Source organism: Bos indicus, chromosome 23, assembly GCF_029378745.1.
Source record: "Bos indicus isolate NIAB-ARS_2022 breed Sahiwal x Tharparkar chromosome 23, NIAB-ARS_B.indTharparkar_mat_pri_1.0, whole genome shotgun sequence".
Lineage (NCBI taxonomy): Eukaryota > Metazoa > Chordata > Mammalia > Artiodactyla > Bovidae > Bos > Bos indicus.
Genome location: NC_091782.1, coordinates 20891996 through 20917056, shown reverse-complemented (window position 1 = coordinate 20917056; position 25061 = coordinate 20891996). Strand labels below are relative to the sequence as shown.

General features: G+C 42.9%; 1 long non-coding RNA gene across 1 annotated transcript; it reads right to left on the bottom strand.

Moving 5' to 3' along the window:
* Positions 1-5441: 5441 nt before the first annotated feature.
* On the bottom strand, positions 5442-9491 carry LOC139178880 (uncharacterized). The gene is made up of 2 exons (XR_011563310.1): positions 9357-9491; positions 5442-5767 (listed from the first exon to the last, which is right to left on the bottom strand). It is a non-coding gene; the product is annotated as an uncharacterized lncRNA (long non-coding RNA).
* Between the last annotated feature and the right edge of the window lie 15570 nt (positions 9492-25061).

The window sequence follows — 25061 nt, the reverse complement described above, 5'->3', positions numbered from 1 at the left end:
CCAGACGATGCCACAGGGGAAAGATCTAACACCAAATAGATGCTGGGGATAACACCAAGCGGGAAACCCTCCAGGGAATCAGGATGCTTCCACATCACTATCTGCCCCTGTTCTGGGACCTACAGCGCCCCACTCTACATCTGTCACCAGCTCGGTGATTTCCTGCAAAGGGCACAGTCTTGTCTATGTCTAACGTTGTTTCTGGCCCCAGAAGGGTGGGCAGAACTTTCCAGAAGTACTGTGCTCAGTTAGTGAGAGCTCTGATCTTTGTTAGGTCTCTTGTCATACTTTCTTTCTGGAACTGGACAGTGGGAGATGGCACTGGGTCCATGGATTCATAGATCCCTCAGTAGCAAGAAGCGTGAAAAAGACAGATTCAGTCTCTGAAAGCTCAGGCAGGTTCGTGGTTGATCTAGGTGGGGCCCCACAGGGAACAAACCAAGTCATAAATACTAGGGGAAATCATAACAAAATAAGTGTGATCCACACATGCAAACGTGTACAATGCGAGTTGAGTTATTTGGAGGTTAAGGAGTGACTAGGTAAGGCCTCTGTAATTTGATGCCACCTCACAATGGTTGTCCTTTTCAGCACAAATACCATTGGGGACATGGCAGCTTAAACACCCAGGACATTCTGGGTCCTGTGGCTGGGTGGCATTCCCAGGATGGCCGCAAAGATTTGAAGAACTTTCTTATAGATGTTGGCACAGTCTGAGAAGATCAGTCTAGGGGCATCCTAAAAAACATGGGGATCTGTCTGTCCCTTTCCTGCTGTTCGAGCCAGCCTGCCTGGCATGCACTTAGCCCTTTGCTTCCTTCCTTTACCCTTCCTGCACCTTGGAAGATAAACATTGGAGCCTACTCCTATTTGCAGTTTCATTGTAGGCCTTCATACTCTCTGCGTCTGAAGATAAGAGCCAATCATGAAAAGCTCATTTCTTATTCTCTCGGGTGCCTTGTAAAGGAGTTTTTAGTGGGAAGAGTATTTTTGATTGGAATATAATTGCTTTGCACTGTTGTGTCACTTTCTGCTGTGCGGCAACACGAACCAGCTACCCATGCATGTGTACTCAGTCACTCATGCAGTTGTGTCCAGCTCTTGGTGACCCCATGGACTGTAACCCACCAGGCTCCTCTCTCCATGGGATTTTCCAGGCAAGAATACCAGAGTGGGTTGCCAGGGGATCTTCCCGATCCAGGGATCAAACCTGAGGCTCTTGCGTTTATACATATATCCCCTCCTTCTTGAGCCTCCTTCCTACTCACCCCCATCCCACCCCTCTAGATCATCACATCACTGAGCTGAACCCTCTGTGCTGTACAGCAACTTCTCACTAGCAATCTAATTTACACATGGTAGTGTATCTATGTCAATGTGGCTGTCTTAATTCATCCCACCCTCCTCTCCCCCAACCCTGGGTCCACAGTTCTGTTCTCTGTGTCTGTGTCTCTACTCCTGTCCTGCCAATACGTTCCTGGAGTTTTATGTGAACAGGTTTCAAAGTGCTACCAAATCTTACATGAGCTACTTCTATCAGTTCTTAAGCAGTCCTGCCATCAAGAAAACCATTCTGTTTTATTTAGGACTGGATTCTCTTACTAAACCTCTGGCAAGGGAAATGGGCTCTTTAAATGGTTTTTTGTGTGTATATTATTGTTATGTGGTTACATGACTGCCCCCCAAGCTCCACACACACACACAGACATCCCTCAGTAAGCTCCTGGCAAATGTTTTAAGAGCAAGAAACTTGCCTTTTCCTCCTTAGCTTGACCCACAACACATGATCCCACTCTGAGCATCCATTAGGTGCTCAATAAATCTTAGATGAAGGAATTGGGTGAAAAAATCAGATGATTTAGAAATCCCAATGATATACACAGATCTTGTAATAAAACCAGAAAAGACTTTATACAAGACAATGTGAAAACTGTCCACCCTTAATGAAGAATTAAATACCTGGCTCCTTGACCTATTCTCCCAGACTCCTTGATTGCAATCTCAATCAGATGGGAGAAAACGACTTTCATTCATTTACTCAAAAAACATTTACTGAGAACCTACTCTGTTCCAGGCACTGTAATAGGCTTTGGGAAAATGAGATATCTTGGTGAAAAAGACAATCCAAGTTCCCACCCTAACTGAGCTTACTTTTTAAGGTTATTTAGTAGTTGGAAAGTGTTATGGACAGAAATGTGTCCCCTCCACAATCCATATGTAGAAGCCTTATGTGAGTGTATTTAATGGTGGGGGTTTTACAAAGATAATTAATATTCAATAAGGTCAAGAGAATGGGGCCTTAATCTGATAGGACTGGTGTCTTTATAAGAAGAGGAAGACACACCAGAGATCTCTGTCTCTTCCCACACACAGAAAAGGCCATACGAGCACACATCAAGAAGGTGGCCATTTTTAAGCAAAGAAGAGAGCTCCCACCAGAACTGAACCCTGCTGGCACCTTGACCTGGGAATTTCAGCCTTCAAAACTAAGACAAAATAAATTTCCATTGTCTAAGCCACCCAGCTTGTAGAATTTTGTTATGGCAGCCTAGGTTGACTAGCACACCAAGCTATAACAGTTATGGTGACAAGATAGGAGAGGAGGAAAGAAAGAAAATTGCTCACAGGACAGAAATACTGAGTTTTTGTGATCATCAATTCAAATTCTTGCTATTTAACAATTTAAGATTATTCTTTGGGACTGGCTTACACTCTGCACTCCCAGTGCAGGGGGCCCGGATTTCATCCCTGGTCAGTGAATCAGATCCCACTTGCTGAAGCAAGGAGTTAGCACGCTGCAACTAAAGATCTTGCATGCAGTGATGAAGGTTGAAGGTATTACATGACACAATCAAGAACCAGTGCCAAATAAATAAGTACATTTTATTTATTTTATTCCTATTTTTTTAGGGATTCCAGTAAAGGAAAATCTACTTACCCTGAGACTTCTCCTGATGATTACCTGGCTTTCTCAACCCTGTCTAAAGCTTTTAACTATATGGTTATAGTCAGTGTTTCTACCCCCTGAGACTCAGAGCCTTCTTCAAAGCAAAGCTCAGCCTAGTTCATATGCCAGCTGCTCCTGTGGAGAGTCTGGCCCAAATATAGCTGCATCCCTCTTAGGGATTTCTCATTTCTCCTGTGAACTTCAATTCCCAGTCCTGGTTTTAATTGGACATCTGGGTAATTTATTTCCATATATGAGCAGCCTGTCTGCTGTCTTTCCGAATCACTGAGACAGTCTACACTCTCTTATTTCTTATTAGGTAAGCATGTGCTCCAGTCAACTGTGACATGCACTGGTCCCTACTCTCACAGCTAAACCCACTTGGGGTGTTTGTATTTGTTGTCTATTTCCACTTAATAAGTTACCACGACGTTAGTGGTTTGAGCAACTCACATGTATGGTTTCATTTCTGTGGGTCGAGAACCCAGCTTAGCTACTTCGGGGCTACTCACAAGGCTGGGTCAGGTGGTCTCATCTGAAAGCTTGACTGAGGAAAGATCACATTCAAGCTCACTCAGGTTATTGTTAGAATGCTGTTCCTTATGGGCGGCTGGACTAAAGGGCCTCCACAGTCTGCTGGCTGCTGTCAGAGACCACTCTCAGTCCCTTGCCACACTGGCCTCTCCAACAAGTCCATTTACTTGAGCCAACCATGAAGGCCAAGGAGGCAAATACAGTCTGCTTACAAGACAGAGGTGGCAATCTCCTGTAACCCAGTCATCAGCATGACATCCCATCATCTTTCCCATTGTTCTATTGATCAGGAGTGAGTCACCAAGGTTCAGACTACTCAAGATGGGGCGGTGGGGGGGGTGGGATGACTACAAGAGGATGTGGGTGTCATCAGGGTCCACTTTAGAAGCTACCTACCACAGGGCAGGTGAGTGGGAAAGGAGTGAGTCTGAGCCAACAGTCATCTCTGCATTTCTTACAGATCCCTGGAAGAACTATGGAGTCCTGTCACAAGATCACAAGTGCAAGGACTTGTACCAAGACCACGGAAGAGGAACCCAGAACCACGGGCACCTCTGAAACTGACTGAGCCCCTTTGCCGAAAACCCCCCAATCATCACCAGCAGGCTTTCTGCCCCTAACTTAGACAAAAATGCCTACCTCAGTGCTCACCCTTTAGTGTCCTAACCAATCACCTAATGCTAACCTTCCAACAGGAATTTTGTCTTGAAGTTATAAAAATTGGCTACGTGAAAAGTTGAGCCTGGCTGCTGTTTTATCAGTGTCCTGTCGACTCGCCCTGGCCTGTCAGGAGGCCAGTCCACTGTGTTCTCAGTGCCCACATTATCTCTGCTCTTTGTTCTTAATAAACTCACTCCTTTCTGCAATACTCTGCGTCTGGGAATTTTTTCCCAACTTGTGTTCAGACTGCCATGACAAGAACTATTTATTTTCTTATTTCTTAAGAAAAAATCTAGAAAGGTGATACTGATTTCTGATCACCTCGTTAGAAGCCATGTCAATTCTGACTATGAAACAACTCCACATTTCTTATACATATTACCCACAGCCACTTGAATGACAGACAGGTGCATGCATGCAGGCCGTCCCTTCAATCATGTCCGACTCTTTGCTGTGACTGTAGCCCACCAGGCTCCTCTGCTCATGGGGATTCTCCAGGCAAGGATACTTGAGTGGGCTGCCATGCCCTCCTCCAGGGGATCTCTCTGACCCAGGAATCAAACCCACATCTCTTATGTCTCCAGCATTGGCAGGTGGGCTCTTTACTACTAGTGCCACCTGGGGAGCCCCAGAACTTCCATAGTGTCTGTCAAACACCACTCTTCCTGTCTCGGGAAATAGACCAACCCATCGAGACTTCTCTCTGGGGCTTCCCAGGTGGAACCAGTGGTAAAGAATCCACCTGCCAACACAGGAGACCCTGGAGATGCAGGTTTGATCCTTGTGTCAGAAAGATCCCCTGGAGGATGGCATGGCAACCCACTCCAGTATTTTTGCCTGGAGAATCCCATGGACAGAGGAGCCTGGTGGGCTATAGTACATGAGCTCACAAAAGAGTTGGACAAGACTGAGCAACTGAGCACAAATGCACATGCACATTTTGACTTCTCAAGTCAGAAACTAAGAAATGACCTCTGACTCCTTCCTCTCTCACACTCTGCCTTCATTGAGTGAAATATCAATAAGTATGGTAAGTTATGTAGAAGGGGACCTACATGGCCATCAGGTAAGTTATTTGGAGATGATGAAGGTGGGACTACAAGAGTATTCCCATATAATTTGGGTAAATCAATTTATCTCCCTAAGATCTAGTTTTCGTTACTAAAAAAGAAAGGATAATACTGGGAGATGTATGTCAGAGTTGTTGTGAGGATCAAATTAAATGACATCTGTAAAATGCTTAGATTATTGTTTTACATCTTGAGAGTCTTCTGTACCTTATCTACTATACCAGCTATCAGAGAACCATAAGGAGGCTGTTTTATTTGTTCACAAACTCAAATCTCCTCTCTCTTCCATTTTAGATGCCAAAAATCTAAACACACATTTCTCCAATCTCTCTTGTAGCTGGAGGTACCCAGGGCACATAGTTCTTAGAAAGCTTCATGTCTTCTGATAAGAATCTCTTCTTTTCCTGATGAAGGATTCAGTGTCTGCTACTTGCATGCATGAAGTAACAAGCATGTGGTTGAATCCCAAAACCCTAAGGATGGTGGAATGGAAAGACTCTGTGTTCTTGAAGACACTGTCAAAGAGCAGAACCGATGCCAGCAAGCTTCTTGCCATCTAAGAGAAAGAAACCTCTATGAGTACTTTATTATTTGCAGTTGAAAATATGCCTAACAGATACCTGTTTCAATACTCCAGAACACAAATATCTGAAAATTTAGGACAAAAATTTTGGTGAAGGTCACAACTTCTGTATCACTCTATCAATCCAAGATTTGAAATTTTGTCTTCTTCCATATTGAATAACTTATTGTAGATGGTATGGTAGACTTAAAAAATATTCAAAACCTCAAAGTTGAGAGCTATGTTTTATTCAGCAGGAAGCTTTAGGACTTCAAGTCTGAGAGGCAGCATCTTAAATAACCCTGAGAGAATGGCTCCAAGGAGGTGAGGCGGAGAGATTATATAGAAGTTTTGAAACAAAGGCCAGGAATCTGAACATCAAAAGATTATTGCTAATTAAAGGAAAACCAGGTATTCTAACTTAAGGAATTTAGTGCTTTTCTATGTATGGGGAGATGCAAGAATCTTGGCTCACTGAAATCTTTCCTTTGATATACATGCTAAGTCACTTCAGTCATATCCAACTCTATGCAACACTATGGACCATAGCCTTCCAGGCTCCTCTATCCATGGGACTCTCCAGGCAAGAATACTGGAGTGGGTTGCCATGCCCTCCTCCAGGGTATCTTCCTGACCCATGAATAGAACCTGCATCTCTTGAGTCTCCTGCATTGGCAGGCAGATTCTTTAAACGAGGGTCACCTGGGGAAAAGTGAAAGTGAAAGTCACTCAGTTGTGTCTGACTCTTTGCGGCCCTGTGGACTGCAGCCCTCCAGGCTCCTCTGTCCATGGAATTCCCCAGGCAAGAATACGGGAGTGGGGATATTTCTGATTCTTCTCCAGGGGATCTTCCCAACCCAGGGATCAAACCCAGATCTCCCACATTTCAGGTGGATTCTTCACCATCTGAGTCACCAGGGAAGACCAAGAATATAAGAGTGGGTAACTTATCCCTTCTCCAGGGGATCTTCCCAACCCAGGAATCGAACCAGGGTCTCCTGCACTGCAGGCAGATTCTTTACTAGCTGAGCCACCAGGGAAGTGTCGCCTGGGAAGCCCTCCTTTGATATGCACCTCAGCTATCTGGAGCCAGTATCCTGTTTTCACATCCTGAGTTTCCTCAGGGCTCACCGTAGGGAGTGGCTACAGTCTAATGGCTGCTAGATGGCAGGTATTCCTTTCTGAGTTTCCTCAGGGTTCACCAACTCACCATCAGTGATGGCTACAATCACTGATGACTATAACATTCTTTGTTTACTGATTTGGCAAGAAATATTCCATTTCTTAGGATAAATGGGGAGAAAAATTGTGTGAGCTTTATATGTTCCATTTGTACTTGCATTAATTTAGTACATTTAACAGTGAAAAGAACTGACAGTGAAAAGAGCCCTGCATATTCAAGGCTCTATGATAATGTCAAAGAAGCACTAAAAGTGGAAAGGGGAAGGTGGGAGCAGAAAAAAGGCAAAGCCTCTGAAAAAGATAAGAAATAGAAAAATGGAGATAAGTCTATTGATACAACTGTGTGTAATATCAGACTTGAATTTCCAAAGTTTTTACAGTATTGACCATAGGCTCTGCCTACAGCAATATATTTATTATAAGACTTTTTCATGATTCTGCCTCTAAGAATTCCCCAAAGTGATATATTAGGATCATAAGAGACATATATGGGCTTCCCTGGTGGCTCAGTGGTAAAGAATTCACCACCAGTGCAGGGGATATGGGTTTTATCCGTGGCCCAGGAAGACCCCACATGCTGTGGGGCAACTAAACCTGTGCACCACAGCTCCTGAAGCCCATGCACCCTAGAGCCTGTGCTCTGCAGTAAGAGAAACCACCACTGTGAGAAGCCCACACACCACAACTAGAGAAAAAGCCTGCACAGCAACGAAGACCCAGCACAGCCAGAAATCCATAAATAAAATTATATATTAAAAAGAGAGAGACATGTCTGTAGATATTAGTCAGGCAATATGCAAAGTTTAAGGGCCCAGGAAGGACATACCTAATATAAAATATTCAGTCCACACTCCTGCCTGGAAATGTCAAGTCTTGGCTGAACATGTTGTCATGAGATTTACTAAAGTACTGATAACACAGCCACAAGACTGACTCTAGAGGTGCAATAGCCACTAGCCACCCATGACCACAAAGCAGTTGAAATGTGACCGGTGAGATATGTTGAAATGAACGTATTTTGTATATGTTGGGATAAAAGAAAATATATCCTAACAGTAATTTAGCTTGTTTCTTTTCATTTATTGTAGTATGGTCACTAGAAATTTTACAATTATACAAATGGCTCTCACTCTATTTTTATCAGAGAGTATCACTCCAGAACATGATAGCTCCCCTTAGCTATGTGTGGCTCAACTTCATTTATTGGATTGAAAGCATTGAGTCTAAACACACAAAGATAGGATGTGGATGTTTCTACATGGAGGACAGAGATGTTAAAAAAAGATGGGTCTAAGCAGAAAGTAGGTGTGATTCTGACAAGTGAAGAGCATGCTTATGTAGGTACATGAGAGTCTGGATGGATGGAAGAAAGGGGGAAATCCTTAAAGAAGACAGTAGCTCCAAAACTGTGTTTAAGCCTTGGTGAAATTCCACCTGGGGCCCATTCTATCCATTTCATTGGGTATTTTCTGCTTCTTGTACTGTTTTTCCACCTCAGTCACCTTCTCAGGGATGCTTGGTCTCCACGAACTATTTTTCTTGGCTGCTTCTTCCAGTCCTTGCCATGTCTCCCAGTGTGATGAAGGAATTTAAGGACTTGGGGCCACTGCTAAAGAATTCTAGTTGCAAGGTGGGTAAACGGAATCAGAATGACAAATGTTTTCCTGCTCAGCAAAGACCTAATCAGTTAACTCAACACGGAGCTCCTGAACTTGTCTTGAAATGAGCTGCTAAGAGACCCTCATCCATCTTCTGTTTGAAGCCTTCAAGGTCTTCATCCCCTGTGATATATTGTCAGTTTCCATTAAAAGCCTGGAGTCACATGGCACTTACTCTCTGAAGAACCTTGGCTGTGCTGGAGAAACCCATTAAATGCACAAGTCAGCAGAGCTTTAATAAACAATCAGATTAACAGCCCAGTAGGAGAGTTACAATCCCACAAGCAATAGATTTAAAGCCCCACTAGTCCCGAGTTGTGGGTCAGCAGAAGCATTTGCCTCCAAATGTTTTTTGGGCAAAGAGCCATTACATTACCTGGTGGTCTCGGTGTGGGTTCTTTTTCCATTTAGTTATTTTGAAAGTATCAAAAAAGGCAATTTCCAGATGACAGAACTTTGTGTTTTATAATGTTCTGTGAGCCAAACCCCAAACCTTCCACATTTCTAAAATTAATGAAGCAAAAAGAAAATACATGTACTTGGGGGTAGAACCACTGGTCAGATTTGAAGGATGAATGCCCTAAGTAGAGAGGTCTCCTGGCAAGCACTTCTCCCTGTCTTTGAAGGAGAAAATGAGTTATTCCAAGGCTGTCAAGGCTTCAGCCAACTTAGCTAGCATAAAGGAGAGCCAAACAGTCACACAAACACTAAACCCTGAATGCAAGAAGAAAGATTTCTCCCACCTCAATGAAAAGTCAGTTGGTGAATATCCACCAGGAGGGTCCCAGAGATGACAGCCGGGAATTGCAGGAAAGCCCATCCACAGAGGTGTAGAAAGCTGAGAGCTCACCTCACTTGTCTGTGGACAGCCTCTGGGAAGGCAGAACCAAGAGTCAGAACATGGAATGCTGTGGCTGAGTGTTGCTAAGGAAACTCACCTACCTCAAGATGGATTTCCCTGGCTGGGAGCTACTTGGGAAGGTCAGCCAAGCCACAGCTGGGTAAGAGCTCACCCTGGGAAAAGTGGCCAGATGCTGCCAAGGAAGAATGTAGGGATCCACTGACTCACTCAGTAAGAAAGACAGTGATACCCAGATGCTGGTGAAATCATTCACTTGAAGAGTGCAGTGTTTGAATCCAGGTACCAGTGTTGGGCTCTAGGATTTGGCCAGTCCATTTCCATCTCCCTCCTGCTGTCTGTGACATGGCCACTATGTCACACGGTAGATGCCATGGTTTGCTTTTCCCAAAACTGTTACTCTATCTATCTATATATTTGTAGACAGAAATGTATGCAGGTCAGGAAGCAACAGTTAGAACTGGATATGAAACAACAGACTGGTTCCAAATCAGGAAAGGAGTACATCAAGGCTGTATATTGTCACCCTGCTTATTTAACATATATGCAGAGTACATCATGAGAAACGCTGGGTTGGATGAAGCACAAGCTGGAATCGAGATTGCTGGAAGAAATATCAATAACTTAGATATGCAGATGACACCACCCTTATGGCAGAAAGTGAAAAAGAACTAAAGAGTCTCTTGATGAAAGTGAAAGAGGAGAGTGAAAAAGTTGGCTTAAAACTCAACATTCAGAAAACTAAGATCATGGCATCCAGTCCCATCACTTCATGGCAAATAGATGGGGAAACAGTGGAAATAGTGACAGACTATTTTTTGGGGCTCCAAAATCACTGGAGATGGTGACTGCAGCCAGGAAATTAAAAGACACTTACTTCTTGGGAGAAAAGTTATGACCAACCTAGACAGCATCTTAAAAAGCAGAGACATTATTTTGCCAACAAAGGTCCATCTAGTCAAGGCTGTGGTTTTTCCAGCGGTCACGTATGGATGTCAGAATTGGACTATAAAAAAACTGAGTGCTGAAGAATTGATGCTTTTGAACTGTGGTGTTGGAGAAGACTCTTGAGAGTCCCTTGGACTGCAAGGAGATCCAACCAGTCCATCCTAAAGGAAATAAGTCCTGAGTGTTCATTGGAAGGACTGATGCTAAAGCTGAAACTCCAATACTTTGGCCACCTGATGCAAAGAACTGACTCATTTGAAAAGACCCTGATGCTGGGAAAGATTGAAGGCAGGAGGAGAAGGGGACACAGAGGATGAGATGGTTGGATGGCATCACTGATTCAATGGACATGAGTTTGAGTAAACTCGGGGAGTTAGTGATGGACAGGTAGGCCTGGCGTGCTGCAGTCCATGGGGTCGCAAAGAGTAGGATATGACAGAGTGACTGAACTGAAAAATGCCAGACGCTTCTTTTTCAGCATCCTTGAAGCTGGAACTTAGTTCACAGGACCTGAGGGGAGGTGTACAGTGGGTTTTCAGAGAAAAGGTTCTTCTCCCTGTGAAAGAAAACATGAGAAGAAATGCCCCCTTTCACTCCCTGTATTAGTTTCCAATGGCTGCAATAACAAATGAACACAAGCTCGGGGGCTTCAAACGAGACAAATGTATTCTCTCGTAGCGATGGTGAGCGGAAGTCCACAACACATCACTGCGTCTGAAGCAAGGTTTTAGCACAGCCATACCCCTCCCGGGACGGCAGGGGAGCATCTGCTCCTTGCCTCTTCAGCTTTGAGGGATGTTGGCGTTCCTTGGTTTGTGGCTGCATCACTCCCAATTTCTGCCTCTGTGTGCACTTTCCTTATTCTCCCTTGGAAATTTTCAAAGCTAACAAATTTCAAGAAAATTCAACAACCTAATCCCAATTTAAAGCACTTTTTTCCTTTCACACATTCCCCCACCTGATTTTTAAACACTGGGTACAGTGGTATCTAACAATATACCATTGACTCCGATTCTTTCCCAAAACACTAGACAGAATGGGAATTAACTATTAAAAATTCACAAATACACAATGTTGTAAAGCAACTGTACTCCAATAAAAAGAAAAAAACAAATAAAAATTCATCAGTTATTTATGTCTAGAAATCCTGTTTTAGCAGCTTCTCAACACCAAGACAAGTAGGCCCTTTCATTCATAAATGAACGTGACTTAACTATTTATTCTAGAAAATTCTTGCCCAGGAAAATGAGCCTCTTAACAAATAATTTGATTGTGTAAGGAAATTCCTGTAAACATGTTTGTCCAGAGTTTGCTGAGTGACACAGCACAGCTATTAAAGCTCACACACACCAAAATAGGGCTTCCCTGGTGGCTTGGACAGTAAAGAATCCACCTGCAATGCAGGAGACCTAGGTTCGATCTCTGAGTCAGGAAGATCCCCTGCAGGAGGGCATAGCTACCCATTCCAGTATTCTTGCCTGGAGAATTCCATGGACTATGTAGTCCATGGGGTCGCAAAGAGTCGGACACGACTGCACAACACAGCACAGCGCAAAAGTTTGCTGAAACGGAGAAGCAGTTCCCCTATTGAAACAATAGAGGGCTCCCCTGAGCAAACCTCTCACTGACCAAACGGTAGTTCCTTTTCTAGATTCACTTCAAGACACTTGTACCTACCAACCCAAAATATGTGATGCCAGAAACTTTTGCAGTTCACAATCAGTCCCCTGCCTTGAAAGACCCGCCTGAAATCCCTTGACTCCCCAAACCCTACCCAGCAACAAATGCTACAAATAACCTTGGGGGGCCTCCCCTCTGGGACATGGTAAGACTCTGCCAACGTGAAGTTCCCCTTCATCTCAGTGTGTCCAATAAACTTGGCTTTGCTTGATCAATAGATTTTTCCAGTGGTCTTTTGGAGAGTTGATGGCAATACCTCTACCCGTTTGTGTTAACTTGACTTCCTTAAATAAATTCCAAATTCTGGTCTGGACCACGAGAAGGACAGTTGTAGGTGGGGACTGATGAACAGCTGCTCTTATCTGACATTTTCCTTTTCAGCTTTCCAGAGGCCACTCTGGGGGCTCCCACTGTGTAGAAAGCAGTTATTGGGAAGTTAGGGAATTGGGACCCTGGTTGCCAGTGCCTGGCATAGTGCTTGTTTTCCATTTTCCATTTGTCTTTCCAAATGCATCAAAAGCCCCAACTCAGAATAAAAGGAGAGATAGAGCCCTACATTCTAAAGCAAGGTACTAGACAGTGGTAAAGAATCCACCTACCGATGCAGGAGACTCAAGAAACGTGGGTTCAATCCCTAAATCGGGAGTATCCCCTGGAGTAGTAAATGGCAACCCACTCCAGTATTCCTGCCTGGAAAATACCATGGACAAAGGAGCCTGGTGGCCTATAGTCCACGAGGTCACAAAGAGAGACACGACTGAGTGACTCTGTGCCCACACACACAGAGACATATTATTTACATAGGTACAAACTAGCAAAACTATTCTTATAACCTCCACCCTATCACCCACCTCCAGCCTATAATACAGAAGACTATATGTTTGAGAGAGGGCTTGGGGAGCCTCTTTGGGCCTGCTATTGCATTTTCTACCCCCTTCCACTTGATGTTTAAAACCTGTTTATATTGAGACCCACAATTGAAGTGTATAAACTGAAACAAAATTTTCATAAAATAATGACTTCCTTGTTACAGGTAGTGCACGCCTGTATTTCTTTTTTCGATTCATTGTACTCTGTTTCTTTCTTTCATCCTTTCTTTCTTTTTCCCTTTCTTTTGGCTGCAGGATCTTAGTTTCCAACCGGGGATCTTAGTGTCCAACCCTTGTCCCCTGCAATGGAAGCGTGGACTCTTAACCACGGGACCACCAGTGAAGTCCCCTTCATTATTCTTATTTTTCTTTAAAAATGTTTTTGATGTGGATCATTTTTAAAGTCATTATTGAGTCTGTTACAATATCACTTCTGTTTTATGATTTGGTTTTTTGGCCAGGAGCTGTGTGGGATCTGAGTTCCCTCACCAGGAAGGTGAAGTCTTAACCTTTGGACCACCAAGGAGGTCTCCTTCATTATTTTTAAAATGTAGTCGTCAATCTCTACATGAATTTGACAACCAGTGGACACACAAACCCCAGGTTGGAAAGCTCTCTCAGAGCTATAGAAATTGGGGCATCTAAAATGAAATGGCGGCAGTATCTTAGTCCAGGTGAGGTGATGGGAACCTCAGTTTTAAGTCCACAGTCTCGGTCCAGAGGAGTCGTGGAGCCAAGCGATTTCAGGCTTGCTAATGAGTCACAGTCCACGGAATGAGAGGCGGTGATAAACCCAGGTCCGTTCCTAGACTTCACTGGGGTCACCAATGTCCAGACAAGGCTGGGAGAAATAAGAGCCAGTAAACCTCTCTCTGACACAGCCACTTAATCCCGGTGACACCGTTTCTCACAGTGTTCCCTTCTTTACTTTTTCCAGTGGATGGTGATTCTAAAATCCAGGGTGTGCAAATAAAAAGCTAATGTGTTTCAAGGCTCCTGGTACCTGGAGGAGAAAGAGTTGAGGACAGTAACAGTGAATGTTCTACTGGGAAGAAAGAGTCTTTCTTTTTTTTTAAATTGAAGTATAGTTGATTTACAATGTTGTTAGTTTCTGGTATAGAGAAGTGTGATTCAGCTATATAACTGAAAAAATTTATGGAACATATATACACATATATATGTATAATTTTCAGAGTCTTTTCCCTTATAGGTTATTACAAGATATTGAATATAGTTCCTTGTGCTATATAGGAGGTCCTTGTTGTTTTTCTATTTTGTATATAGTAGTGTATATCTGTTAATCCCAAACTCCTAATTTATCCCTCCACCTCATTTCCTCTTTGTAACCATAAATTTGTTTTTGATGTCTGTGGGTCTATTTATGCTTTGCAAATAAGTTCGTTTGTAGAATTTTTAAAGATTTCTCATATAAATAATATCATATTTGTCTTTCTCTGACTGACACTTCACTTAGTATGGTCATCTCTAATTTCTACCATGTCACTTCAAAAGGCTTTATTTCATTTCTTTTTACGGCTGAGTAATAGCCATGAAATTAAAAGACGCTTACTCCTTGGAAGGAAAGTTATGACCAACCTAGACAGCATATTAAAAAGTAGAGACTTTACTTTGCCATTAAAGGTCCGTCTAGTCAAGGCTATGGTTTTTCCAGTGGTCATGTATGGATGTGAGAGTTGGACTATAAAGAAAGCTGAGTGCTGAAGAATTGATGCTTTTGAACTGTGGTGTTGGAGAAGACTCTCGAGCATCCCTTGCACTGCGAGGAGATCCAACCAGTCCATTCTGAAGATCAGTCCTGGGTGTTCATTGGAAGGACTGATGTTGAAGCTGAAACTCCAATACTTTGGCCACCTGATGCGAAGAGCTGACTCATTTGAAAAGACCCTGATGCTGGGAAAGATTGAGAGCAGGAGGAAAAGGGGACGACAGAGGATGAGATGGTTGGATGGCATCACCAACTCAATGGACATGGGTTTGGGTGGACTCCGGGAGTTGGTGATGGACAGGGAGGCCTGGTGTGCTGCAGTTCATGGGGTCGCAAAGAGTCGGACACGACTGAGCAACTGAACTGAACTGAATTTTGGGGCTTCCCAGGTGGCCCAGTGGTAAAGAGTCTCCCTGCCAATGCAGGATATGCAGGTTTGATCCCTGGGTCAGGAAGATCCCCTGGAGAAGGAAATGGCAACCCACTCCAGTATTCTTGCCTGGGAAATCCCATGAATAGAGGAGCCTGGAATTTTACAGTCCGTGGGGATACAAAAGAGTCGGACATGACTGAAAAACAGCAACAACCAAACAGTCCATTGTAGATATTTACCACATCTTCTTTATTCATTGAAAGAGTCTTTGCTTGAGGAGAAATGACTCCTTCCCAAGTCCTGGTTAGATACTGTGTGACTTTGGGAAATGCCTGTATATGAATGCAAACACCTTTTATCATCTTCTACAGAATAAACAATTTTCTCCATATTTCCTGAGAAACCACAATGTAGAAAGCTTTGTCAAGATTCTAAAAGTCTTAACCATGAGAAAAGAGTGATAATGTAAATAAGTTCTTTAACTTCTGTTGAGAAAAACAAGAAAATCAGGAAATCATGTAAAATCAGGAAAATCATTTTCATAATTCCAGCTGTCCTCAGAGCTCTTTGCCCATCTCTTCAGAAACAAAGACCCCACTGGCCCATTTCCTTCTGCTCTAACGTCTCACATTCAAACAGAATGTCATGTTTAGAGTCAGACACTCACAGAGGTTGTAGAATCTCATTTTTAATAAATTAAAATAAGGTTGTCTACTGAATAATGAACTTATCTACAAAACTGTAATGGAGTTACAGAGGTAGAAAATAAACTTATGGTGACCAGGGACTAAGGGGGGAGGAGGGATAAATTGGAAGATTGGGATCAACATATACACACTACTATAGAAAAAATGAGTAACTAATAAGAACCTACTGTATAGCACAGGGAACTCTCCTCAACACTCCGTAAGGGCCTATATGAAAAAGAATCCAAAAAGGAGTGGATATAGACGTGTGTGTGTGTGTGTGTGTGTGTAACAGATTCATGTTCAACACACCTGAAACTAAAACAGTATATAAATCAGCTATACTCCAAGACGGCTTTCCAGGTGGTCCTACTGGTAAAGAACCCATCTGCCAATGCAGGAGACACAAGAAATGTGGGTTTGATCCCTGGATCGAGAAGATTCCCTGAAAGAGGGAATGGCAACCCACTCCATTTTTCTTGCTTGAAAAATTCTATGGGCAAAGGAGCCTGGCGGGCCACAGTCCATGGGGTCGCAAAGAGTCAGACATGACTAAGCATGCATTTTTTTTCCTTGTTTTGTACTCCAAGAAAAAATTATTAAAACACACACACACACACCAATCGAATACAGCCTTAGTCCATGCTGAATGACATAGGTCACAAAGTAGGGACAGGGTTAGAGGAAAGTTCCTACCTACAGCAAAACCAACTTTGCCCAAACAAGAGCATTTAGCTCCGGAATCAAGTTAATGATGGAGAAGTTACCCAGAGATCTTGGGCTTAAAACAGAACAAAACCCGAATGCGCATGCGCCACTGTGGTTCAACCCCAACCACAGGGTCAAAATCTTCCCTGCAAACGCCCCTGGCCCGCGCCTCCCTGCTTCTCCACTGACCCTTCCTCACACACTCCGGGGTTGTTTCCTTTCATCCCTCAAGGCCACCGACCACATTTCCCTTAGCTTGGGGACTGCCGAGTGCTGGGGACGGGAGGGAACCCAGTGTGACCTTATCTGGATTAACGCCCCCACGAGTGGTTCTGTGCCTCCCCAGCGGTGCTGACAGCGTCTGGGAGGGGGAGTGACCCCCAAAATAGAACAGCCCAGAAAGAAACACAGACTTTCACAAAGGCCCTCAGATAGCTGCCTGGAAAACACTGTCCAGCAGCCACTTTCAAAAACCCCAACGGAGGGAAACAGGAAAATCATTCTTCAAAATATAATAGATTCTTTTATTATGTAACTCTACAACAGCACTCTGAGAAAAAGATCGTGGAACCTTACCCATTGTACAGATAAAGACACCAACCAGAGAAATATTTACTTAACGTTCCTTATCTAGTAAGTGGCAGAACCAAGACTCGAGTCAATTGTGATGCCAAGGCTAACATTCTTTCCTTGGGCTTGTCAAGGGCAGAAGGCAGCAGGTAGAGGCTTGGAGAAGAGTGAGGAGACAAAACTTGGGACAAAGCATTGGGTGACAGGCCTGGCTTCACGTCCCAGTTTCCATCTCAGCAGCCCTTAAAGGGCTGCGATGCTGATATGTGAGAACACATTTCACTTCTGGGAGGGAAGAAATTACAACTCCTTGCTGCATTTTATTAAACAACATTTACCTGTAAAACTTCAGGGCTTCCCTGGTGGCTCAGTGGTCAAGAGTCTGCCTAACAATGTGGAAGACACCAGTTAGATCCCCTGGTTGGGAAGATCCCCTGGAGAAGGAAATGGCAACCCACTCCAGTATTCTTGCCTGGAAAGTTGTATGGGCAGAGGAGCCTGGTGGGCCACAGTCCATGGGGTTGCAGAGTCAGACACGACTGAGTGCACACACACACATGTATGTGACCATTAGGGGATGAAGTGATTTAATCCTGAAGGCCTGTCATGTTATTTCTTTTGAGAAAGAATGTGCCATCTCTTTGAGTTCCTCTCTCTCGGGTCCTTTGAATTAATTTTAAAGAGATTCCTTAAAACAGGGAAACAATGCAGACTCACATTCAGTATTATTTCTGAAGTTTTTCTAACAAACTATTCTGACTTCTGAGTCCAGTGAGGTCTTGGACACTCTTGCAACTGGCATGGCAACCTCTCCTGTGTGGGAAACTTGTGTGTGGTTTACACAATGTCCCTCTTTGGAGCCGGGAAGCTCTTCATCTACTGTTTCTTGTTTACTCACTTAAGAAACATTGAACTGAGTGCTGTGCGGTGGGTGGGTGTTGGGGACACGCTGGTCCCTACTCTCAGAGACTCAGACGAGTGGAGGAGGTCAAGCTATAAACAGGGTCTGACGATATAAGACAGTGGGTGGTTAAGAGCACACAAGCTGGACAGACCCTTGGGTGGATCCCAGCTTCAGGGCTCCTGTGACTTTGGGCACGATCTTTCCGGGGTTGAGTTCATTTTCTCTTTTACAGAAATAAGTAATAATAAGATCTTCCACACAGGTTCCTTGTGAGGATGAAACAAGCAAGTACCTGTAAAAAGCCAGGCATCACCTAGCACATGGTGGTGGTGGTTTTGTCGCTAAGTCGTGTCTGACTTTTGTGACCCCATGGACTGTAGCCTGTCAGGCTCCTCTGTTCTTGGGATTCTCCAGGCAAGAATACTGGAGTGGGTTGCCATTTCCTTCTCCAGGGGATCTTCCTGACCCAATAATTGAACCCAGGTCTCCTGCATTGCAGGCAGATTCTTTACCAACAGAGCTACAAGCACGTAGTAATATCTCAATAAATATCAACCTTGACAGAGGAGAATCAGGAAAGGCTTCCCAGTTCCCTGATGGTCTAGTGGTTAGGATTCCAGGCTTTCACTGTTGGGACCTGGGTTCAATCCCTAGTGGAGTTATCAGGGAATTAAGATCCTGCAAGCCACATAGCATAGCAAAAAAAAAAAAAAAAACCCAAAGGAATGGCTTCCCAGAAAATGGAGCCCCACAGCAAGGAGAGGCAGCATAATGAGCAAAGCATCTTTACCAGGGCGACGTTTAGCAATGCCTGGAGACGACTTTGGTTGTCACGGTGGGGTGGGTGGGTGGGGCTGGTGAATACTACTGGCCTCTAATGGGTAGAAGCCAGGGATGCTGCCAAAATCGTACAGTGCACAGGATGGCCCCCAGGAGAGGACAGTCCTCAGCAAAGAACTGTCCGGTCCAATTGTCAGCTGTGCTGAGGTTGAGAAACCTTGGTTTAGAGCATGGATTCTGTAGCCCCAAATGCCTGGGTTTTGTAGCAAATGGAAATCTTGTTTCTCTTCTTTCTTAGGTTTCATAACAGGAGGCTGCCAATGAAAGTGGCAAAAGAGATTGGCAGGAGGAAAGGGGAATTCATACTGCACACAGGAGGCTAGAAAAGAAGTAGCTGGTGTGTTAAATGGCTACAATTCAAGGCTTTGTGTACACCTAAGTTAGCACAGGAAAGGGAAGGGGAGAGATGATTCTAAGGGCAGAACACAACACATAGGCATCTTTAGGAAGACAAATGGATTTTTAGAAAAACAGGAGACAAATTTTACAATAATGTTTGTCTACACAGGTATGAGTAGTGTTTTCCGTCTTCTTCAGGATGACAAATCTCCCCCAAAGAGGGATCTGGTTTAAGTTTACTTTGGAGAGTAAAAATTACCCCTTAGAGAGGATTTATGACCATCTTCATTTCTCAGAAATCTCTGCTTTGGGTCAGATAAGGGAATCTCCGAGAAGACTTCTTTCTGCATCTGTTGAATTTCAAATGTCTTCAGCTTAAACGAACCTTGGAATCAACTCCGAGGTTCCCAGGGGGACCCAGATGTTTAAATTCTGGCTCTGTCACTTACTGGCTGTGTGACTCTGGGCAAGTTACTGAACCTTTCTGGGCCTTACTCACCTCATTTGTAAACCGATAAATTGAGAAAACTGAACTGAGTTATTGATTGGTATCTGGAATGTACTAAGTAGTACATTTATACTTACATAAACTCCGGTGTCCAAATCCTAAGGGGTATCTTCCCCCAAAACAGGAGTAACGACCTCTTTCTGTGTCTTTCACAGCTTCTAGGAAGATCGCCCTCAGTTTCATGGACTTCTAATGATTCTTTCCTTTGGTCTTCATATCTTTAGCCACATCTCAGCCAGGTTTTGATTCCCAGGTGGCTCAGTGGTAAAGAATCTGCCTGCCAGTGCAGGAGACCCGGGTTTGATTCCTGGGTAGGGAAGATCCTCTGGAGGAGGAAATGGTAACCCAATCCAGTATGCTTGCCTGGAGAATCCCATGGACTGAGGAGCCTGGTAGGCTACAGTTTGTTGGATCACAGAGTCAGACATGATTGATCATGCACAGATGCAGCCTAGTTTATTTGGCTTCTTTAATCCAGCATGATTTAAAATTCATATATAAGATGTACAATGTAAAAAAAAAGTGACGCATCCTGGGATACAGCTGGAGAAAGGGCAGATGGTGCAAGCAAGAAGCAGAGCTAGGGAGGACCGTTACTAGCAGCTCTTCTGAAACTTCTGCTTTTATTATGCTTTTTTCCCCACATTTTCCCTTCTGCTCAAGAACATCTCCCACATGCCCCCCAACCACCCTGCAACAATCCTCTGCTATTTTTCTTAAGAACTATCATGGTAAATCTTTCTTGATTCTTACTGGTTTAGGGCATTTTAGAATAATAGTCTCTGCTTGGATACTTGAAGGATAGATGAGCACTCAGATTCTTGGATTTTTTTATGATTTCTCTCTTAACAGAGCAAAAGGCCAGGTGGACCAATGATGTATTTACACAAACACCTGCACGTGAGCAATTCAGAAAAGGATTAGACTCACCAGTGTCTATGGCACATGAGTCCAGGATGGAGCATATCCAAAGCAGGGTGTTGTTTTTTGCTTTTGTTTTGTTTTTTCCTCTGAATATTTCTCCTCCACTTTTTTTCTCTCATGTTCCTTGTGATGATCAAAATCTGTTCTTTGGGCTGAATGCTTTCTGAAATGTCATCACCTGACTCCATTCAAAACTTTCTGAGCTTAAGAAAGAATCCAGTAGCGTCTGTGAGACTTGAATCCCTCAAGACCACTGTCACCTTCTTTCTCAACGACAATTTTCAGCCTCCTTTTGGATCATTTCACTGCATTGTTCCTTGTGTCAGTCCTTGGACCAGAGAAACATTTTTCAAAGCATCAACGCTACCTGAAGTGTCAACTGAATCCAGAATCATATTTAGGATATTCAAAATAAGATGAGAGGAAGAAACCAGATGCACAATACATCTGAGACACAGCATATCACGATGCTGGTTTATTTTCCTTAAATAACTAGTCCAAGAAGGGTCATTAAGGTCATTAGCAAAAATACTTCCTCTCTTGCATATAGCATCTTCCAAAACACTGCCATCAATGAACCCACTTCTTATAACAAGGCTCGGACAGGGACTAGGCTGCTTGTGCCATCTACTATCCTTACGAAATAAGTTAGGGAGTTGGAATTGGTTATTGGGACAGATTTATAGACTTCTGTGATTCACCTTCCATCAGAGCTGATTTGACAAAATAGAGCTAAAAATACCTCATCATAAAACAGCTTCTTGTACAAATATGCTCCCTGATTCTAAAAACGGGAGTGCACTGACAGCATCAAAAGAATAAGGATATATATTTTTTCAGGTCAGAATGTACCCTGAGAGAATAATTCCTTGTTTTCTTTTGTAAATAAACACTCAAGAATTCTTAGTAAGTAGTCCTGGGTTCCTTTGTTTTTGTTTCTGCTGCTGCTTTTTCTTTTTCCTTCCATTTCTGTCTGCTTCTCCTTCTCCACAAAGACCCTTAAAAAGACTGACATTTCTCTTGCTTCCTTGTTTCCTACTTGAGGTTCTATCCCTGAAGTGGTTAGGCTTTCATAAAGTTACTAGTGTGGATTTCAGTAAAACTAAAATGGTTACTATCAAAATTTGAATTTACTGTGACCCATTTTAAAACTGATAATTAGGTTTTTTAAAGGAATAATGTTACTAGTAGCTAAAATCTTGAGAACAGAGGTTATGACCAAATCCAGCATGTAGCCTGTTTTTAATACAGTCATTGAGCTAAGAATATTTTTACATTTTGAAATGATTGCAAAAAACAAAACAAAATCCAAACAGAGAGCAAATGCAACAGACATTGTACGTGACTTGCAAAGCTTTACTATTTGCTCTTTGACTTTTTACAGAAAATATTTGCTAACTCCTATTCCTAATCCTTTCTCTTCTGGCTTGATAGATCACTAATCTAGTTATCTTTACCTTGCCCAACTGAGCCGGTGTTTTCTACCTGGTCTATTTTTTTTGGTCTAAAAATACTTATAACATTATTCCTTGGATTTATTTTTTTGTGGTGACTAATTTTTGGATGTTATTCATGCATTCACATCGACTGAGTTTCTTCAACATTCCAGGCACTGAGCTACTACTTGGGGTAAAATAGACTGTGATTACCAATAAACCCTAAAGTCCAGTGATTTAAAGATATATTTCAAACAAATAATAGACTCAAAGCTTCCTTTAAAAACTTGCTTTTACTGTATATATGCATTCTTGTTATTTCATAACTTAAAAGTCTTCTATGGTTTCCCTTTGCCTACAGGTCAGAGTGCAAACTACTTAGCCTTGGCAGGCTATTAGGGATTTCCACAATTGTCATTGTATTAATTTTTATTTTTTAGATTTTATTTTTCTTTTTGTTATAAGGTTTTTTTTTTTTTTTTTTTTAACGTGGGCCAGATTTTAAAGTCTTTACTGAACTTGTTCCAATATTGCTTTTGTTTTATGTTTTTGTTTTTTGACCATGAGACATGTAGAATCTTAGCTCCCTAACCAGGGGCTGAACCCGAATCCCCGGCATTGGAAGGCGAAGTCTTACCACTGGACCACGAGGGAAGTCCCCGCAATTGTCTTTCTAATCTCCCTTCTCATGTGGACTCTACACAGGATCAGCTGGGCTCTTCATTCTCATCCAAACATAAGCTGTTCTTTGCTCTATCCATTTTATTAAACATGCCAATCTCACATCTTAGAAAAATACTCTATTTCCACCAAAAACCGAATGAGCTGATACAAAAATTGTTATGAAGGCACGGTGGTTCGAAGTGGTAAACCGTTCTTATACAAGTCTTATTTAATCTGCTGAACAGCTTCATCCTCAAATATTGAAGGACAGTGAATTCAGAACATTGAACAAGACTAATGTGTCAGGCCTGGTACTGTGCATGAAGCATAGCCCTTGTTCTCAAAAGGCATCAAAGTTTAGAACTCAAACTTACCTCTGTATCTCTTGGCCTCCTCTCCTCCTCATTCACTCATCCACTCATCCATTCATTCAGTAAACTTTTATGGAGCAGTGATCAAGCACACACGAGTCATCAGGCCCCATCTCAGCCACCTGGCGCTTGAACCAACGATTACAAGTGCAATGACCGAGGAATGCAGGACCCTCCGGGAGGATGGAGGCCTGTAACCAGGGAAGGCTGGGGAAGGGGGCGTGTCCTAGCGGAAGGTACTCACGAGTTTGGTCTTTAAAAATTCCGAAGAAGTAGTTGGGCAAAGAGTAGACAGAGAAGTGTTCCAATGAGATTTCTCACCTCAGCTATGTCACCTATAGCTGTGAATATTACTACTTTCTGGAAGCACCATCCTTGTCCAAGAATGGGGGAAAATGTTATTGAAGGGGTTGGGGTTATTTTTTCCCTTGGTTTCCCTTTTATTAGATTGCATGGCTTAACAACAGAAAATGCTCTTTGGTATATTTAATCTTTTGCCATAAGTGATAAGTCCAAGTTAAATTTTTACCAGTGGGACTAAGAGGTTTCTAAATGCATCACCCCACCCTTCTTATGTGTGAGCATCACTTACCTCCTGACCTCACCCCCATCTTCCTCCTGGGGCAGATTCCCTTCCCTTCCTAACTCTTGATGCTACTTACATCAGATCTTGAGTCTAACATTCAGCCCCTCAAATCCCTCAGCTAAATCATGAACAAATCAATAGAAAATGTGAGACTCCTGAGATAAAGTAAGTCCTGCCTATTTTTTTCTGCTCATTTTTATATCAAGGTAATTCATGATCAGAGCATAAACAGCTCTCCCAATATAGCCATGCAGCCATGATCTAGAAAGCCAGAGGCTTCACTGAACATCATTTATTTAAAAAATGAGAATTTCTTTGGCCAGTTTTGGAAAGCAAAATGCATCAGTGGCTATTCTACTTGATAATGCTGAGATCCCACAGAGGAAATTAAATGTCATGAGATGCTCTTTTTTTCTTTTTTTTCAGCAGCTATCCCAGTTATCATTTTAATCACCCAGGTAACTCCTATGTTTTATGTCCCCTTGTCAGAATGCCAGTTGTTCATGTTTTCATCCACTGAAATGTTTTTGGTGACTAGCCTTCTATCTTGTTTTTGATTACACAGAACTCCTAGAGTTAAGTGTTCTAAAAATAATTCATCAGCTCTGCTCTTTACCCATTATTCTGGTCCTGTCTTCTCCCTCCTCTTGCAGGGTGTCTGTGCTCTTCCTGTATAGCTACAGAGATGACTACTCTTAATCATGAGAGTTGGTAAGAGTGTTCTTCACAGAGTACAGGGCAGCATAAAGAGCATCACAGGAGAGCCACGTGAGAGAGAGAAGGGCACACAAAGGGCTGGTCCTGTGGGCAAGGCGAGACCTCCCCCTCGATGCCTCTTGAGTTCTGCAGTTGGACTAATAATAAAGTTTGTACACAAGACAAATTAGCAGGAGAAAAAGATAGTAATTTTAATTCATGCACACAAGGAGGCCCAATCACCTTTCAAAAAAAATACCCATCCACCACTGACCCATTCCTCTAAAGGCCTTTTCAGATAGACTTAGTCACACATACAGGTAAACCAAGGGCTAACAGAGGTAGATCTAGCATCACTCCTGGGAGAAAAGTTTTAATGCAAAGAGATGAATTTCCAGGTACAAAATTGTAGCCATTGAGAAATGGAGCAGGGAGAACTCTCCCATAGTTTTTCCCATTTTTCCACATCAAGAAAACATAAAGCCATAAAAGTAGTTTCTACTTGCTTTGTCTATTCAAAAATTGTAATATTTACCAAAAAAAAACCAGTGTCCACTCAAACTATAATACATAATAGTGCAAAAGATGTTTGTAGTCCTTGTTTAGTTGCTAAGTTGTGTCTGACTCTTTGCAGACCCCATGGACTATAGCCTGGCAGGCTCCTCTTTCCATGGGATTTCCCAGGCATGAATACTGGAATGAGTTGTCATTTCCTTCTTCAAGGGATCTTTTCAACCCAGGGATTGAACCCATGTTTCCTAC